Source organism: Cervus canadensis, chromosome 1, assembly GCF_019320065.1.
Source record: "Cervus canadensis isolate Bull #8, Minnesota chromosome 1, ASM1932006v1, whole genome shotgun sequence".
Lineage (NCBI taxonomy): Eukaryota > Metazoa > Chordata > Mammalia > Artiodactyla > Cervidae > Cervus > Cervus canadensis.
Window position 1 is genome coordinate 23,634,603 of NC_057386.1, and position 18,721 is coordinate 23,653,323.

An 18,721-nucleotide genomic window follows, 5' to 3' on the forward strand; every position below is an offset into this window, starting at 1 on the left:
CGGCCCCCCCCCCCCGCCCGCCCAACAGGGAGCCCGACACCTCCCTCCTCCCGCCCCCTTGCATCCCGGCCGCTGGGCGCGGCGGCGCGCATGCGCAGCCCTCGGGGCCGGCCCTGGCGCACCTTTTCTCCCTCCTGCCACATTGTGAGCGCTTCGCCTCCCACACGACCGCCGACTCCCGCTCCACCCCCGCCTCCCCTACTCCGCCCACTGCCGAGCGCCCAGGTAAAGGCGTGGAATGCGCGTGCGCGACGCTCTCCTTGGGTCTGGGGGCGTGGCTGCTGAAAGGAAGCCGAAATGTAGAGTAGGAGGGAGCTTGGGGCTGGAGACTGGGGGCGTTCCACGAAGTAGAGAGCGGGTTAAGATTAGGGAAAGCGAAGTTCAGAAAGGGGGCCAAAGTAGAAAAGTAGGTCCAAGCGAGATTTAGTAGAAGTCAAGGAGGTTTTTTGGTTTATAAGGTAAACAATCAAAAAACAACTTGACTCTGGCCCCCTTGTTACTGAAGGGCGGTGTGGATGACAGAAGACAAATAAAAAAGACAGAATGTAAGCAGTAGGGGGTTATTTGTCTGATGAATGGGACAGCTAATAAAAACGAGAAATTTAGAGATCGCCCAGACTTGTCAGAAAAACAAATTTAGAACCCTGCTTGTTCTGCGGCCAGAAATAGGGAAGGGGATTGTGTGTGTGTGTGTGTGTGTGTGTGTGTGTGTGTGATTGTGTGTGTGTGTGTGCAGGCGCGCGCGCGCGTGTGCGCGATTGTCCTTGAGATATGGAGCTGCCGAAAGAAAGGAAGCCTCCATTTAAGCATTACAGCATCATGACTAATTAGCTATTAATCATTAATATAATTAATGGTACTATTAGCTAACAAGGTAGCATTTATCCAAGTTCATCGCCAAGAGAAGCTGTCCATAATTGAAAGTGCTTGGAGTACAGGGAGGGGAAATGAACCAGGCAAAGTAAAGGCCTCCAGTGGAGTAGAACCAAGTCATGACCTTTCCCACCATAAACCAAAGTTCCCTGCTATTTTCCAAATTTTATCTTAATTGGAATTCTTTATTATTCTTACACTACACTTAATAAATGTTCTTGCACTAAATCTAAGCTCTCAACATTTTAATGAATACGTATGCAGCTACTTCTCCAAAAATTGCACCCCCAAAAATTCCTGTGGGGAATAAAATGACCTGAGTCTGGGAAAAGGGAAGAGATTGAAACTTTATAAATAAAAGGGTTCCAGGGCTAACTCTATCCTTGGCTACTTCTCAAAACAGATGCTTCATTTTTATTACACTTGGACTCCAGGGATCATAATTTAGCAACTTTGGGTCATGTTCTTCAATAGTGAGTGTCTTCAGTGGATAAATACTAAAAATAATGTCATATTGAAGCAGGTGAGAGAAAATCTTCAAGAAAAACAGGAGGAAACAAGAATAAGTAGTAAAAGGAAAAGCTTAAGATTCAATGTGAGAAAAACCTTGGCATCCATGGAGGCCAGTGAGCCTAGAACATCTCACTGAGATGTCTAACTTTGCCTTCTTGGACATTTGTTCCATCCCTTCTCCAATTCTGCCTCTTGAAAGAGGGATATGCAGAGTGATGGCTGAAGAACCAAGTCTCTAGGAGTTTCTACCCATGGGCCAAACCTCTGAAAGGCTCCTAGTCATTGGAATAGTAATATTATGACCTTCCACTTGAAGAGTGCTTTATGGTTTTTGCAGACAGATTATATCCATTATCAGATTTTCCAACAACCCCATGATGCAAGCAGAACTGGTATTATTCCCAGTGAAGGCAATTCAAGCCAAGGTGTGTCTACTGGCTCAGCCTAAGTCACCCAGCCCAGTCAACAATGGAGGCAGGCAGGACTCAGTCTTCTGACTCCCAACATGTTGTCCTCTCAAAGGGTTTAACAGGCCTTCTTGGAGAAATGGCTGCGTTTTCCCATGGAGTGAAAACAAGTAGCCTCACCATGTGAGGGATAATAGTTCTAATATTCAGTTTTACGTATCTCCTTTATTTCATGTCTTTTCCCTCTTCGCTCTCTCCAGGCACTTGGGACTTGACCAGTGTATTTGAAGCGTTGGTGACAGGTACTTTGGAAGGCCTTGGGCCTGGCATGGTGATCCTAGTTCCTCTGCTCCCCCTTAACTCTTCCCCCTTGAGAACCTACCAGAAGTGCTGTCAGCAGTCATTACAGGCAATATTTAGCACCCACATCTGGCCTTATTGGAAAATGAGACTTCTGTTATCCTGGTCTCCTGGCCCTGGATAATTCTTCACTATCTCATTAAAGCCATCAGCCAAAACCAGCAAAACTCCTTTGCCCCCACCCTTTTATTGGCCATGCCATGTAGCTTGTGGAATCTTGGTTCCCCAGGGATTGAACCTGGGCCATGGCAGTGAGAGCCCAGAACCCTAACCATTAGGCCACCAGGGAACTCCCACCATTTTTTTTTTTTAAATTTAAAAATTTTAGTAAAAAGTTCTGTATATTTTGACAGCTCTGAAAACCTTAAAGGTTTAATTTAAACAGCAGCAGAGCCATCTGGCTCCTATAAGTTGACCTGGACAGCCTGGTACAAGCTCCCGATTCACTGCATTTCTTTGCTCCCCAAGTTTCCAGGGGTGTAGCCCTAGTCAGTACTAGTTCTTTCCACGTGGAGGGGCAGTGGCTGTGGCTCCCTGCCTACCCACTGACTAGTGTTACCCCATGTATTGCACCAGACTTGGGGCCAGAGTTCTGTTCGGGGTTTCCTAGGCCCTCATACTTGTGGTGCTGTGACCTTTGTTCAATCGTTCCACCTTTGAGGTTTTGTAAGAAGAGGGGATTATATGGCTCTTAGAGCCTTTCAGATGTAATACCTAGGATTCTCCTTTAGAAAGTTGACTGTGTCCCTTAATACCTTGTAATTCCATTCCTTTCCTAAGAGTTACTATCCAATTTCTCATCTCGAAGCCCTTACTATAGGAAACTTGCCCCTTTTACAGAATGGATACAGTGGTCCTGGACTTCCCTTTGGTAGCCACTTTTTTCTCAAGTGATAATGTCTAGAGACAACCCAGAAAGCTGGACTCTTGGCTTGTCTGCCAAGGGGCTTGTGTGTGTGCACTTGTGTGTATGTGTATATAAGGCCCATGGGCACTTTCATTCTGTGCCCTCTCAACTTGCACCACCCCCACTAAAATTCCAATGAAAAGTTAAAACAAATGCCAGAATGCACTAAAAGGTCAGGTATGTGAGTGGAGCTCTTTTGCTTTGGGGACAAAGATGAGGGAGGCTCTTGAGGCTATTGCCACTTTGATCTCAGCTGATTTAGCTGCAGCATGGTCTGGGACCATTATCTGGTTCAGAGCCCCATACAGCTGTGGTCTCTACACACCAGCTTCTCCAACTGAAACATCTCAGAGTTTGGGTCATAATTACTCTGGTGTCTTTATCATCAAAAGGCATTTTATAATTTTTTTTTTTTTTACTTCTACTAGTTTATTGCTATCAATCCATCTCCCTCCACCCTCATGCTCAGTCATGTAACCCCATGGACTGCAGCCTGTCAGGCTCCTCTGTCCATGGACTTTTCCAGGCAAGAATACTGGAGTGGGCTGCCATTTCTTTCTCCATATAATTTTTTTAAAAAGCACACTTATGTGATAACTTCTACAAATCTTTCTTTTACAATATTTCACTTAATTCTTCCCTCAACACCAGAAGGTAGGAAGGGCAGAAAATGTTTGTTTCTGCTAATTTTTTCAAAACAATATATTAAAAACAAGGCCCAGATTTTAAGGGTAACATGGCCAGAATGAAATCCTGGGTCTCTAGGGTCCAAGTCCAGGACTTGTCTGTGATACTGTACTGCAGCCCTTTGCTGGCCACCATACAAAGCAAATGGAACACATGTGGTCTCTGCTCTCTGGAAGTTTGGACTCAAATGGCCAGCCGTGATTCTGGCAAACATAAAAGGACAAAAAGACTCACAGGTGACTCACATATGCCAATAAAGAAATGAGTTAAATAGATAAGGAAAGCCACGTTTACCTGGCCTTCTAATGTGTTTGTTTGTTTGTTTGTTTAATTCCAGTTGGGTAGAAAGGACAATGTTAATGAGGCTAAGGTTTTAGGCCAGTCCCATCTGCCTACTTGCTTTGCAGGTGGAAAACTGTGGATGTACTGCATGCTCTTTCCCCTTTCTGTCTTCAGCATTCTATGAACCTTCCTGAAATATCTACCAAGTGTCTGTCATGCAAGGTGGGAATCAAGGACCATTAAGAAATTCTCTCTACCCTCAAGCAACATCTGTGACCGTTTTCCTAATCCAAACCATTGTGAAAGCATTAGTTAAGCCTGTGTCTACCATCTCTATGGGTGGAAGGACAGATTAACTTTGTCCCCATCCTGTTGTGTGAGGGCCTCAGATTCATCTTTATCCACGCAAGATGGCCAATTAGGACAGTAGAGAGGTGGGCTTTGGAATTTGAGAGAGGTTGTTACTACCCTAGAGAAACCACCTGAGCTTCCTGACTATTTAAGCAAAGGCCAAGAGGAACCCTGGGGTTAGGGAGCGTGGGTGGCCCAGGGCAGGGACCCACAACAAGAGAACATCTTCCTTTCCTAAGTGGACTGCTGCAGCTTGATTCCTCCCCTGGGGGTTCTGCCTCAAGGGCCATGTACAGCTGAGTGATCTAAGGCAGTTAGGCTCGAACTGTGTTTGAGTTGTTTAAGAGGCTCACAGCTTCTTTAGGCAGCAGACTTAATTGTTGTGTGTAATTGATGTGACATGTGCCCCAGAGGCATGCACTGAGGTCCAAATGAAGAGATGATTTTTCAAAAATTGGAAGTAATTAATTAAAGAAGGCAGCTGCACGGGGCTGTGAGTTAGTGCCAAACTCTGTAACCCTAAACCGGCCAACCCACCCAACCGGCCTCGCCACCTGAGGAACAATCCTGAAGGTCTCACGAAGGTGGGATGAGAGACCTGGGATGCAGTGTAGGACGTGGGGAACGCCAGGGTGAAGGACAAGGCTCAGGGAACCCCCTCTTAACTTCCGTGATCCTCAAAAGCCTTGGCTCTGGAGGGCAGTTGGGGAGTCAAAAGAAATGTGTTGGGGGTGCTAGAAAACTGCGGGAAAGGGGAGACAAGGTCAAGAGAGGTGTGTGAGATTACATGGGGGAGAGGTGGAGAAGGGGATGTGGGTGTCAGGAGCTGGGAGCAGCGGGAGCTGGAGTGTTTGCGGGACTGAAGAATGATGGGGTCCCTCCGATAGGGCCTGGGAAGATCTGCCAGGTTGCAAGGACCCTGAAGGCGGAGCTCCGAGGAGGTGGAGCCTGGATGTGGGGGTGGGAACACCGTGCCTGGGGCCTCTGGCAGTCAGAAGAGGTATTCATTAAACCCCTGACCTGAGGTCACTGAGAGAGCTGTGGCAGCTTTTCACAGGAGCTGGGTTAAGAACAACAATAACAAAAATAATAACAACAATTAACGATAATGAGGCCTTATCTGCAGCAAGTTGTTCCTAGAGCTTTGTAGGCATTAAGTCATTAATTCCTCTGGCCCCTTAGGGCCACTTTTTCTAGAAGTAATGGAGGTGCTAGAGAACACAGTTAATCCTGTGTGGTTAGGCCTCCTGCCGTCAGCTGCGTGGGTCAGTTCACATCCAGAGGGAGTAAAATTCCTTCCTGTTTCATAAAGTGTTATAACCTTTTGCATTTACTTAGAGTTTCTGAAATGATGCTGAAATGGGGGTGAGTACAGAAATGTAGAAACCAGCCATCACAACACGTCTAAACAACTTGGATGTGAAAACTCAAGTCCCACCTGACGGCACCAGGCTGAACAATATATGCTGCAGTGGAGAGTGGCTGCAGGGAGCGACCTGGAAGTGATCATCTGCTTGAAGTCCTAACTGGTGGCAGGGCTGAGCCTCAGCCTGCAAACAAGGTAAGTTGGAAGATTTCAGGTGTTTACCCCCTCCCACTCCCCGCCACAGACGGACGTTTAGAGGGCTCAAGGTGAATTAAAAAAGGAAGGTCATTCTAGATTGGAGGAGTTACATGGGATGGAGCCTGAGAGCCAAAGCTTGAGCAAACCTAGTGTCAACAGTGACTAGCCTTGCAGATTTCAGCTGTTCTTTCATTTATGTGTTTTATATAACAGTGACTGCAAATTATACACACCCAATCCAGAGGCAGACTCTCACTTACATCCCATAGATGGTGAGAGTCATCATCATTATCCTAGTCCAGATCAAAGACAGCAATATAGTCTTACTAGCAATATAATCTCAATATACTTAAGCAAAATGGGTGTCCTGGTCACCCTTGGGTCCTGGAGCAGCAGGGATGATCCTCCCCACTAATGTAGAGGGCATGTGCGATACAGAACAGGAACTGAGCTTCTCTGAATCTCAGAGTTGGGCAGAAGAAGAAACTGCATCACAGCTATCACCATTCATATCAGAGAAATAAGAGGGACCAGTCCTCACTATTTGGACCCTTGCCATCCCTCTGGAAACAGTCTTCCCTCCTTTCCCTGTGTTAATACAGAGAATGTCTACCTGCAGAAGGTACGAGAACTTTCAGGGCTTGAATACCAATCTCGTTTGTAGATTACATCAAAGAACATAAAGTGTTATATGATGAATTTAGGGAACAGAGTATTCTGGTTAATCAAATAATCTGGTTTTTAAAGTATTACTAAACATATAGCAACATTTGAGACATACTAAAATCATTCATTGTTTATATAAAAATTCAGGTTTAACTGGCTGTCCTGTATTTTATCCATTTGCAGGTAAACTTCTAGGCAATCCAAAACTGCTCCTTTAGAGTTCCGTAAAGAAAAAAAGCAACAGAAAGGAGAGTTGTGTTTTTTTATAGCTTCAGGTTCATTGGTACCAGAAAATGGGGACAGAGAAGATAGGGAAGAAGAGGCCCCAAACCAGTTGTCCATCAACTCAGAAACACACTCATGGGCACACTGGGTATGTGGCTGAGATATCGCCAGGTCTTTCACTGGCTCCGTGTCAAATCAAACACTTGTTCCAGGGATCTCAGGGAAGAACTTAAGACAAAGCATCACCTCCGCTCTAATATTGTCCAACACAGATGGAACCCCACCTAAGGATAGGAACAGACTGGTGCAACTCCTATCGCTCATTTCATTTTGCCAGCAGACAGGAAGAAGCTGAGAGCTCCACTGAGCAACGTGTTGCCATTCAGAGGGCCTGCGTGATTCATCTGTGCCATAGAATCCCCTGCAGCTTGGAGACCCCCTTCCTATCGTGTTGATGGTCCTGTGGAAGCTACGTTCTGCTCTGCAAGGCATTGACTGCAGTCTTTTTCCTGGTCAGATTGCTGTTCTTAGCATGTACTGAGCACCAAGATGTCCCCAGCTTATTGAGTGCGTTCCACTGTCCTAAGTGTTGCACCTCTGTTAGTGTGCTGAATCCTTCCGACTATACCTTTAGAGGTAGGTATTCTCATTTCACAGATGAGGAAACAAAGACAGAGAGAAATGAAGTAGGAAGTGATACCAGTTCAGTTCAGTTCAGTTCAGTCACTCAGTCGTGTCTGACTCTTTGCCACCCCATGAATCGCAGCACGCCAGGCCTCCCTGTCCATCACAAACTCCCGGAGTTTGCTCAAACTCATGCCCGTCGAGTCAGTGATGTCATCCAGCCATCTCATCCTCTGTCATCCCCTTCTCCTCCTGCCCCCCATCCCTCCCAGCATCAAGTGACATAAGGTCACATAAGTCTTTCATGATGGAGTCAGGATTGAATCCAAGAGGTCAGACGCCTGCTGCTGCTCTTTGAACCATGGTGCTGTACTACCCAACACTCCAATTACCTCACGCTTCTGCTCAGAATTCTGGAATGGCTCCTGTGATAAGCAGAATAATAGCCTTCTAAATACGTCCACATCCTAAACCTGGAAGCTGTGAATATATTCCCTCATGTTGGTGAAACAGACTTTGCAGATGGGATTAAGTTAAGGATCTTGAAATGCAGACCTTAACCTGGATTATCCAGTAAAAGAAAGAAAGAAAGAAAGTGAAGTCGCTCAGTTGTGTCTTGACTCTCTGCGACCCCATGGACACCATGGGATTTCCCAGGCAAGAATACTCGAGTGGGTTGCCATTTCCTTCTCCAGGGGATCTTCCTGACCCAGGGATTAAACCTGGGTCTCCTGCATTGCTGGTAGACTCTTTACCATCTGCCATGGAAGCCCCATTATCCAGTGGGTCCAATCTAATCACAAAGATCTTTAGAAGAGAACAAGAACAAGAGGCTTTAGAGTCAGCATTAGAGTCAGAGGAGAAGTGACCGGGAAGCGGAGGTCAGAATGTTGTGATCGCTGGCTTTGAAAATGCGAGAGGGACAAGCGCCAAGGAATGTTGGCAGCTTCTAGAAACTAGAATAAGCAAAGAGCTTTCTCCTGGAGCCCCCAGAAGGAACACAGTCTGCTGACACCTTGACTTTGGCCCAGTGAAGCTCTTGACCTCCAGAACTGTTAGATGATAAATCTGTGTGGTTTTATGCTGCCAAGTTTGTGGTAATTTGTTACAGCAGCAGTAGGAAACTAATTCAGCTTCCATTGCTTAAGGGGAAATCTGAACTGCTTTGCAGGACGTTCAGGGGCCTCATGCTATCTTCCCCTCATCTGACTGCCTGGCTAGTTTATGCACACCCCACCCCTGTGCCACCCTCACCATTCTTTACAGATTGAATTGCTTCATGATCCTCAACAGCCATACCCTTCCTCGTGCCTTTGCCTGGAACACTCTCTCCTCACTTGTTTGTCTGGCAAACTCCTCACCCTTTATGTCTCAGCTATTATAAAACAATACCTCCTCTGTGAGGCTTATCCTACTTCCCCCAAAGGAACGTGGGACTCCTTTCCTGTATCTCATGCCTCTGCTGTTTTTCATGTTCACTCCCATTAAAGCAGATTGTAAGAACTCGTCTGTTCCCTTCCTGGATTATGAGCTATTTGAGGGCAAGGACCTCTCTTTTCAGCTTTGATCTCCCTTAGCACCTAGCATGGTCCCCAGCACATCAAAGGAAAGTCCCCAGAGAACAGAACTCATATCCTGACCTGTGCCTCCCCCCGTGATGCAGCCCCTCCAACCCCATTTCACCACCAGTAACAAGCGTTTCAGGATGTCATCCCTTCCCTTCCCTGCTGAGAAATAATGACAAAGAAAATCAGACATGGAAGTGTTTCAAGTTTTCTTTAAAAAGTAGCACTCAACAAAGTTTTGTGATATTCCAGCTGTACCTACAGTAGAAAATGCTTCCTGTCCAAGTCTCAATTTTTTCAGCTGAGAAATGAATCAGAGACGGAGAGCTGTGGCCACTTCGCATCCTATTGTATCCCCCGCATCTACCCTGCTCTTGACTCGGGTGAATCCTCTGATGTTGGTTGGTAAAGGTCTTGGGGGAGGTTTTTCCACATTCTTCGGATTCATCACTTCTCTCTGATGTGCACGCCAAGGCTGGGTCTCTTGAGCGAAGGTTTCCCCACGTCACGTTCTGTGTAACTGAGTTCCAGAACACTGAGTCAGATGAGCCTTCCAAGCCTCCAGACTCACCCGAGGGCTCTCCCCCAGACGCATCAGATACGGGGCTTCTCTCCAGTAGGAGTTCTCTGATGTGTAAAATGGTTGACAACGCCACCCAAATGAAGGCTTATTCACTTTTATTGTTTTTATTTTCCCATGTGAATTCTCTGATGTTTAATGAGAAGTAAAGGGCAAGTGGAGGTCTCAATAAAGGCCTATTAGATACCCAGCTCTGGGCTGAGGGACTCTAAAATGTAAGGAATGTAGCCAGGACATGGAAGCAACCTAGAGGTCCATCAGCAGACGAATGGATAAGGAAGCTGTGGTACATATACACCATGGAATATTACTCAGACATTAAAAAGAATTCATTTGAATCAGTTCTAATGAGATGGATGAAACTGGAGCCCATTATACAGAGTGAAGTAAGCCAGAAAGATAAAGACCAATATAGTATACTAACGCATATATGTGGAATTTAGAAAGATGGTAACGATAACCCTATATGCAAAACAGAAAAAGAGACACAGATGTACAGAACAGAATTTTGGACTCTGTGGGAGAAGGCAAGGGTGGGGTGTTTCGAGAGAACAGCGTCGAAACATGTATATTATCAAGGGTGAAACAGATCACCAGCCCAGGTTGGATGCATGAGACAAGTGCTCGGGGCTGGTGCACTGGGAAGACCCAGAGGGATCGGGTGGAAAGGGAGGTGGGAGGGGGGATCGGGAGGGGGAATACATGTAAATCCATGACTGATTCATGTCAATGTACGGCAAAAACCACTACAATATGGTAAAGTAATTAGCCTCCAACTAATAAAAATAAATGGAAAAAATAAGGAATGGCCCCTGCCCTCTAGACGTTTTCAACCTGGTTGGAGAAAGAAGACTTGTAGACAAAACAGCTGGGGAGCACCAGACACTGTGTAGTCGTACCAAGCGATTCAGAGAAGGGAGTGGACAGCCGGAGATTGACTGGATGGGAAAGGTGTGTGAAAGAGGTTAGCCTTTAGCTTGACCTGAAAAGATGGTAGAATTGAGGCTGGAAGAGAGGAAGAAGGTGTTTCCATTGAAGGAGAAACAAAAGGAAGGATGGAAATAAAGAAGGGGGGAGGCAGGAAAGATGGAGGGAAAGAAACTTTCTAATGTAGGGATTCGCCTGTTGGTTTAGGAAACCCCCACAGACTTAGGGCAGCAGCCTTTGAAAGTTTTCTTCTGATGCTTTTCTTGTTTTAGCGCTCACGCCACTTTCACTTCTGCGAGGCACATCTAAAAAGGAACTCTCTACTGCTGCCTTGCACAGGCCAGCCCCACCCCACCCACCACCTCCAGAACATTCTTAGGGCCCACTCCATTTCCACAACCAGATGATAGAGGCACCAAATGGGGAGACCCCCACCCACGAGAAGTCCCCGGGGAAGCACCCAGTAGGCTTATATTCAAGAATATGGGAGCTCTCTGCACCCACCCTCTTACCCCACCATCACGTCCTCTAAAAAAAGTTTCTGCACAGGATCCTGACCTTTACAGAGAATGACGGTCATCAACTCTGAAACCCTTTTACTTTTGTCAGTTTTATAGATGTTTTCTGAAAACATTAGGAGTAGGGGATCCTTCATAACTTTTCCTTATTTTCCCCATTCCACAGAGAGCAGTGGACAAGCAAGCCGAGTGGAATATGCAGTGTCTCGTCTTGGTTAGATTGTTGGAGGACTTTTCTGCCAATTATAGTGGTTAAGTACTGACTCAACGTCCAACAACTACATGAGAGCTCAGAGCCTTCATTCATGGACAAGTTTCAAAATGAAGCAGCGTCACCACCTCTCATGGGCCATGTAGTCAGAGGACAGAGGAGAGTGAATTTCACCCTTAACAAAGTGGCTGCTTTCTGGAGAAGTGGCAGGATCTGGTATTTCCCAGCACGGTGAAATTGGGAAGTGCCTTTTGCAGCCCTTCTCACTTTCATGGTTTGTTTGGACACGGAATTCTTAAGCTCTTAACTCTGTCCCTGCTTCCTGTGTCACTTCCCTAGGAGACTGAATTCAAGGAGGGCGGGACCTCCTCCCCAAGGGAGGGGGGAGAACAGAATGGGGACTGATGCCTTTGGGCTCTTACCATTTAGACATCCTGTTGGCACATTCTCCACTGCTCCCCAGCAAAGCACACCCTGCTCTGTGAATAATCCAGGCAGGAAGTAAAAGTGATCTGTGCAGCCACAGTGGAAATGCCCAGACTCTCAGGAACCCTAGATGGTCATCCAGTCTGATCACACATCCCATTCTGTTTTCATTATTAGTGTCTGTCCTGTCTGTTCATGGGTTCCCCCAGGACAGGAGGCATTTCTGCCCTAGTCATCATCAGAGCCGTCTTAGTACATCACAGTGCCTGGTACAGAGTGACTGTTAGTAAATATTTGTTGAATAAATCAACTATAAACGTGGAAGTGGTTCCCTTAAAGAGCTCTTTGCTTTTTCTCAGCTACTGAGTTAGAAGATGAGTGTGCTGGTGGTGAGAAGGGACACCGTTGGGTTATAATAAAAGGAGCTAGAAGTGTGTGGGAGGGCTCCTAAATGTTCCAGTTGTATCTACTAAGCAACAGGGAACCTCTGCAAGTTCTTTAGGTCACCAACAGGAGATGGAGAGCTGGTGGGGGCTGTGTTGTCGTTGTTCAGTTGCCCAGTCGTACCTGACTCTTTGCAAACCCATGGACTGTAGCACGCCAGGCCTCCCTGTGCTTCACCATCTCCTGAAGTTTACCCAAGTTCATGTCAGTTGCATCAGTGATGCCAACCAGCCATCTCATCCTCTGACACCCTCTTCTTCTGCCCTCAATCTTTCCCAACCATAGGTGACCCCTGGGAGTGGGGACTTTGCAGGCTGTATTTGATCTGGAAGAGGGTAGGGTCACCTGAAGAACAAGTACATCTTCTTGAAGAAGTCAACCATAGTTGTAAGCTCCAGAGATGACTTTTGTGACTGAAGGGTGAATATTTTAGCTAGGTGAGTGTCAAGAAAGTGGTAGGAATTCTAGTGAGCCTTGCTCCTGAGTGAATTCAGAGCTGGCATTGGGAACAGAAGCAAGCAAGTGCAGTCATGGTCAAAAATGGCCAAAGAGGAAGATGCCTCAGGACTCAGCCCAGGATCCTGGTATTGCACTACGTGGAGTGGGGGGTGAAACCAAGTAGGAAGATTTGTCTTTATTCTGAAGGCAGAGGCCATGGCTTAAGGATCAAACCCACGGCTCAGAGCAGAGCACCTGACACATCATAGCTGCTTAATACATGCTTGATAATGAATGAAATGGGCTTCCCAGTGGCTCAATGGTAAAGAATCTGCCTGCCAACCCACTGGAGACGCGGGTTCAATCCCTAGGTCGGGAAGGTCGCCTGGAGAAGGGCATGGCAACCCACACCAGTATCCCTGCTTGGAGAATCCCGTGAACAGAGAAGCCTGGCAGGCTGTAGTTCATGGGACCGCCAAGAGTCAGACAAGACGGCACACAATGAGTGCTTGGGTAGTTGGCTGGCTCTGGGAGTCACTGAGGACGCGAGAGCTCGTGGAGGCCTCCACAGCTGTGTTTACCATCCTCTCTTCATCCTTCTCAGCCTGCCCTCTGGGGTCCCACCTCTGCATTAAGCCAGAAGACGTTCCCAAAGCTCACCGCTCTCTCAGTGGACAGCACCAGCTGGATCTCAGCCTCAACTGATCAGGCCATTCCCTCCCTTCTCCTGGGGGCTCCCACTGCCAATAAGATCCCACTCAGCCCCCCACCCAGTCATCAGATTGTTGTTCACATCTTGTGCTCTTCGATCTCCTCTGGGCAGGCAGGGACATGCCACTGCTAGAAGCCTGGCCTTAACGAACGCGTGTGTGTATGCACACATGCCCCTCTCCCTGTCTCAGAGCCTCCCCTGGCCCTCCACCCCTGGCCTGGCCCATCTTTATGAGACTCGGGCTCTTCCTCTCCAGGTGCTGAATGCAGTGTCTGATTTGAGAGAACCAGGCATTTTGCAGGTCTGCATCTGTGGCCTTGGCCTCCCTCAGGGGCTTGGGTTGATCCACCCATAAGGAGGGACCTTCCAGAGAGACGCCAAACCAGGAGTCTGACCTCATGACGCCCGCAGCACCTGGCAAGGAGGGTACCAGCTCTGCTGTCCTGGCCCAGACCCAGTTCTCTCTTCTGGCATCCACACCTTCACCTTCCCTGGCTCCCCTCCAGGCCGACAGGACCTGCCCCATCTGGGGAAGGATAAGCCTGGTCTGGTGAGTAGGGCCAGGAGAGTGAGGACCCCCAGGATCTTGGTCAAATCATTCCCTGGCTCCGTGCCTCAGTTTCCCCCCTGAGAAAGTCTGCCCCTGGTTCCAGGGTTAGGGAGTTAGTTCCCTGGTCTCACTGGGGAAGAAACCCAAACTAGTGTTGTGTTCCCTTGCAGCCAAGACCTGCCCGCCCCGCCCTGCCCCAGGAGGCCTTGCTAGTTGGTGACGCCAGGCCAGCAAGGCAGGGTCCTACAGGATGAAAGCTCAGAGAAGCCAGAGCAGGAATAATAATGATAATCATCAGCTGTGGCGTCTCAACCACCCGGGAATGCGAGGCCCACGCCCTGTGCTCCCCACACCCCGAGACACTCTGAGGGCTCCTCTCCCTTCATTTTATTGCAGTGATCCCACACTCAGCCATTCCCAGCCCAACCTATGTGGGTTCCCAAGGACTGCAGTCCAGCTACCTGCTCACTCAAGCCCCATGGGAAGAGTGAGCTCGACAAGACCCACTTGTCGAAGGTAGGACGCCTGGCTCCTTGGAGACTCAGGCTCCTGGGTTTCCCAGAGAAGCATCTGGCCATCCCTGGCCTGAAGCACTTTCCCACAGACCCATTTCTGTCTGATTAGCGTCAGGTCTAGGAGCTTTGCCTGTGTCAATATAAATCTGCATTCAAGTCCTGGCTGGGCCACAGATTAACTCACCATAGGACCCTGGACGAGTTTTGTTTTGATTTCAACATTTTGTGTCCACTACCTCACCTGCCCCCTGCTCACTGCAGACAAACTGAATCTTCTAGTCCAACATGTGGCTGTTGAAAATCTGGTTTTAAATCACTTTTCCAACCCCGCTGTTCATTCTCTAGATGCCAGCCAGAGGTGACTCCTCACTGCTGGTCATGCATATCCCATGCCTTCCCATTCCAGAACTTCTGTCCTTCTTTGGGAATGTCATTTGCTCTGTTTCTACCTTGTCAGGACTTCCTAGCCTTTGAGGTCCAAGCCAGGGACATCACCTCCATGACTGTGCCTGACTCCCCACCCACCTTAGAACGCTTGTTCCTCTTTGTCTGAGCCTCAAGCCCCTGGGTCTGCCCTGTACCGTGGTATGTGCAGATCTCAATTTGCTCACTGAATCATTGATGTGCTGGAGTCTCCATCTCTGGGTCCTCCTGGTGCCTTGTATAGCACCCTGCATACACAACACATGCTTGATAAGCGTGTTGAGCATAAATTGTGGGAAATAATCATCCCCACCCTATTAATTTCCCCACACAAATGTGCTTTGAAAAAGTAAAAGTACTTATTTTGACATAAAATTGTATGCATGTGTGTTCTCCCCAGCTTCCTCGGGGGCAGTGGGATGCAGGTACCCAAGTGGCTGGGGAAGGCATTAGCTCCCTGGTGTTGGGCCAATAGGTGGAAGGCTTTCCTTAACCAGTCTGGTCTAGTCTGGTCTTGGATTCTGGCTCAAAGGAGATGAGCACTTCCCTCCTCAGAGAATAGCAATCCCATCCCTTTGGGGCTTCTAGACCTTAGCAGCCTCTATGCCCCATGGGACTCATACACCAGCAGGACCCCTAGATTCAAGTGTTGTAAAGAGATGAGTGGTTGGATGTGTTTAGAACCCTCTCAGCTGGATCCTATGAGAACACCTTGGAGCAGCGTTCACTGCTGCTGCCTGTTTAGTGTTGTGAATAATATTAATAGTAACGTAACTTCGGCAACGCCTTATATTTACTTACTGCTTTTCTCCAGGGAGCTCAACTAATCTTTCCCTCATCTCCAGAAGGAAGAGAAGGACCAAGGCGATGAAAAAGTGAACCACTGGGGCCACACTTTGAGTACAAGCATCCTTTGTTCTAAGAGGTAAATGTAAGATGTAGCATTTCAGATGTGTGGAACCGATAAAGTAGGAAACCTGTTCATGTCCTGGGACCTGGAACCTATGACTTAAGCATTTTCTCGCAAATCAAAGCCTGTGTGAGATGACAGCTCTCATACTGAGAAGTTACATCTCATCAGTAATAAATTTTGAGAACGCACCCTTAACATAAGTTCAATCACTTACAAATCATACACACAACCCACTATCATTATATTTCAAGACACAAAATACACTTGGGTGAGGTCTGTTTTTAACAATGGTAGGAAGTGTAATTCACATTTCAAACAGTGACCTTGATAATTACAAATTATAAAGCAAGTTCGGTGGCCATCATTGTGTTAGACCTGATCAGATTGTCCCCGTGTTACCCTCCGGATGGGGCTGACCAAGAGCTCCTGTGAGAAGCACCAGTGGGGCCGCTTTCTTGTGTGCTGGCGCTTGCTGAGTTACAGACATCCTTAACCTGCAGCGCCTTTGCAGGAGTCATTTTAATTCCCATGTCCATTTTGTGAAGTTAATTTAGTTCAAGTTGGATAATATAATCCAAAACATTGTTTAACCAGGCAATGGAAACTGTGATATTAATACTTTGTGGTTTTCTAGCTATGAGCTAAGGATTCAGGGAGCCCTGTCAGCCCCTCTGGTGTCACCCCCTCTCGTATTAGCTCCTCTCGTGTCAGCCCTCTGGTGTCAGCCCTCTGGTGTCAGCCACTCTGGTATCAGCCCCTCTGATATCATGCCCTCTGGTGTCAACCCCTCCGGTGTCAGCCCTCTGGTGTCAGGCCCTCTGGTAACAGCCCATCTTGTGTCAACCCCTCTGGTGTCAGCCTCTCTGATATCAGCCCTCTGGTGTCAGCCCCTCTGGTATCATGCCCTCTGGTGTCCACCCCTCTGGTGTCAGCCACTCTGGTGTCAATCCCTCTGACATGCCTCCGCGCCTCTCCCAGCAGTCCCCTGGTGTCTACCATGGCCTCTGGCTTCATGTCCTAACTTGCTTGATTCAGTCTAAAGGGAGTCTTCTGCAACTGCACCTCATTTCCATCACTGAACTACCATTTCCTCCATCTCCAAGCCCCTCTTGGCTATCCCAGCCATCTCAAGCTCACCCTTTTTTTTTTCTTTTTTAAAAACTGTTTAGTGATTTATTTATTTTTGGCTGCCCTCGGTCTTCATTGCTTCAGGCAGACATTTTCTGGTTGTAGCCTGTGGGCTCAGTAGTTGCTTCATGAGCTCTAGAGCATGGGCTGAGTAGCTGTGGCACACGGGCTTACTTGCTCCACAGTTTGTGGCATCTTCACAGACTAGGAATCGAACCTGTGTCCCCTGCATTGGCAGGCAGATTCTTAATCACTGGACCATCAGGGAAGACTCACTCTTTCTTTCTCTCTTTTTTTTTTGGACTGTCCCATGGGGCTTTCAGGATCTTAGTTCCCAGATCAGGGATTGAACCTGGGCCCTCTGCAGTGAAAGCGCTGAGTCCTAACCCCTGGGCTGCCCTGAAGCTCACCCTTCCTAAACCTCCTTTGTCAAGCCTACTTTGTTCCCTTTCTTCCCCATCTCTGATGAGGACACCACTAAACACTCAGACTAGAAACTACAGAGTCATTTCTTCTCCTTCCTCCTTGCCATCCTTCCAAACTAGTCCACTTTCTTTTGTTTTCTTGAGCAGTGTTTTTATTTTATTATTATTTTTAATTGTATAGTTGCTGTACAATATTGTATTGGGTTGGCCCAAAAGTTTGTTCAGGTCTTTCCATAATGTATTACCTAGTATGTTGTTGTTCAGTCACTTAGTCACGTCTGACTCTCTGCGGCCCCATGGACTGCAGCCCGCCAGGATTCCCTGCCCTTTACCATCTCCCGGGGCTTGCTCAAACTCACGTCCACTGAGTCGATGAAGTCATCCAACCGTCTTGTCCTCTGTCATCCCCTTCTCCTCCTGCCCTCAATCTTTCCCAGCATCAGGGTCTTTTCAAATGAGTCAGCTCTACATCAGGTGGCCAAAGTATTGGAGCTTCAGCTTCAACATCAGTCCTTCCAATGAATATTTAGGATTGATCTCCTTTAGGATGGACTGGTTGGATCTCCTTGTATGTTATAGGTGTACAATATAGTGAGTCACAGTTTCTAAAGGCTATACTCCATTTATAGTTATTATAAAATATTGGCTGTATTCCCCACGCTGTACTATATTTTTTATTTTCTAATTTTTTTACATTTTTTAAAATTTTATATCAGAATATAGTTGATTTACAATGTGTTAGTTTCAGGTGTACGGCAGCATGATTCGGTTATATATACACATATATCCATTCTTTCATGTTCTTTCCCCATATGGGTTATTACAGAGTGTTGAGTAGGGTTCCCTGTGCTCTGAAGTAGGTCCTTGTTGTTTCTCTATTTTGTATGTAGTAGTGTGTATGTGTTAATCCCAAACTCCTAATTTATCCCTCCCCCCGTTAGTCCACTTTGTAAGGGCCCTCCCTTTGGTGTCTCTGGCCCTTCCCATTGCTGGGCCACTAAACCAATCAGCCTCCTTGCCACTGTTCTGGTCCCTCTCATTTCCCCTCCATATTTCTGCCAGAGAATTCTTTCAAATACATGAGTCTGATTTGGGTCTCTCCCTTCCTAGCCTCTCCACATGCCTCAGGCTTAAAGGATGAAGTTCCACCTCTCAGCAGAGGATTGTATGGCTGGGCCCTGCTGATCCTTCTAAGCTGGTCACTCCCAGCTACTCTCTCTGCTCCTGACTCCCAGGCATTCACCCAGGAGCCACACCTTGAATACCATGCTCCCTTCTCAGCCTGCTGACTTATTCTACTTGACTTCTAAGACCAGTATGCCCAGCACCTTCCAAACACTGAAAGCAGGGAAGTTACTCCATCTTCATGCACTCTAGCACTTGGTATGAAATGCTTTTGTTTTATGCAGAAATGTGATTAGCTGTCTGTATGCTCTGTTGGTTCCTGAATGCTTAGGCTACATCTATCTTATTTCTATCCCCTCCTT

General features: G+C 47.3%; 1 long non-coding RNA gene across 4 annotated transcripts; it reads left to right on the forward strand.

The window, feature by feature from the left end:
• The first annotated feature begins 91 nt into the window (after positions 1-91).
• LOC122443051 lies at positions 92-12,010 on the forward strand. 4 transcript variants are annotated; one of them, XR_006269887.1, is made up of 4 exons: positions 92-225; positions 5,719-5,941; positions 7,173-7,471; positions 11,216-12,010. It is a non-coding gene; the product is annotated as an uncharacterized LOC122443051 (long non-coding RNA). The 4 variants fall into 4 exon arrangements; XR_006269886.1 differs by lacking the exon at positions 11,216-12,010 and having other exon boundaries at positions 6,794-7,614; XR_006269883.1 differs by lacking the exon at positions 11,216-12,010 and having other exon boundaries at positions 7,173-7,614.
• The last annotated feature ends 6,711 nt before the right edge of the window (positions 12,011-18,721 follow it).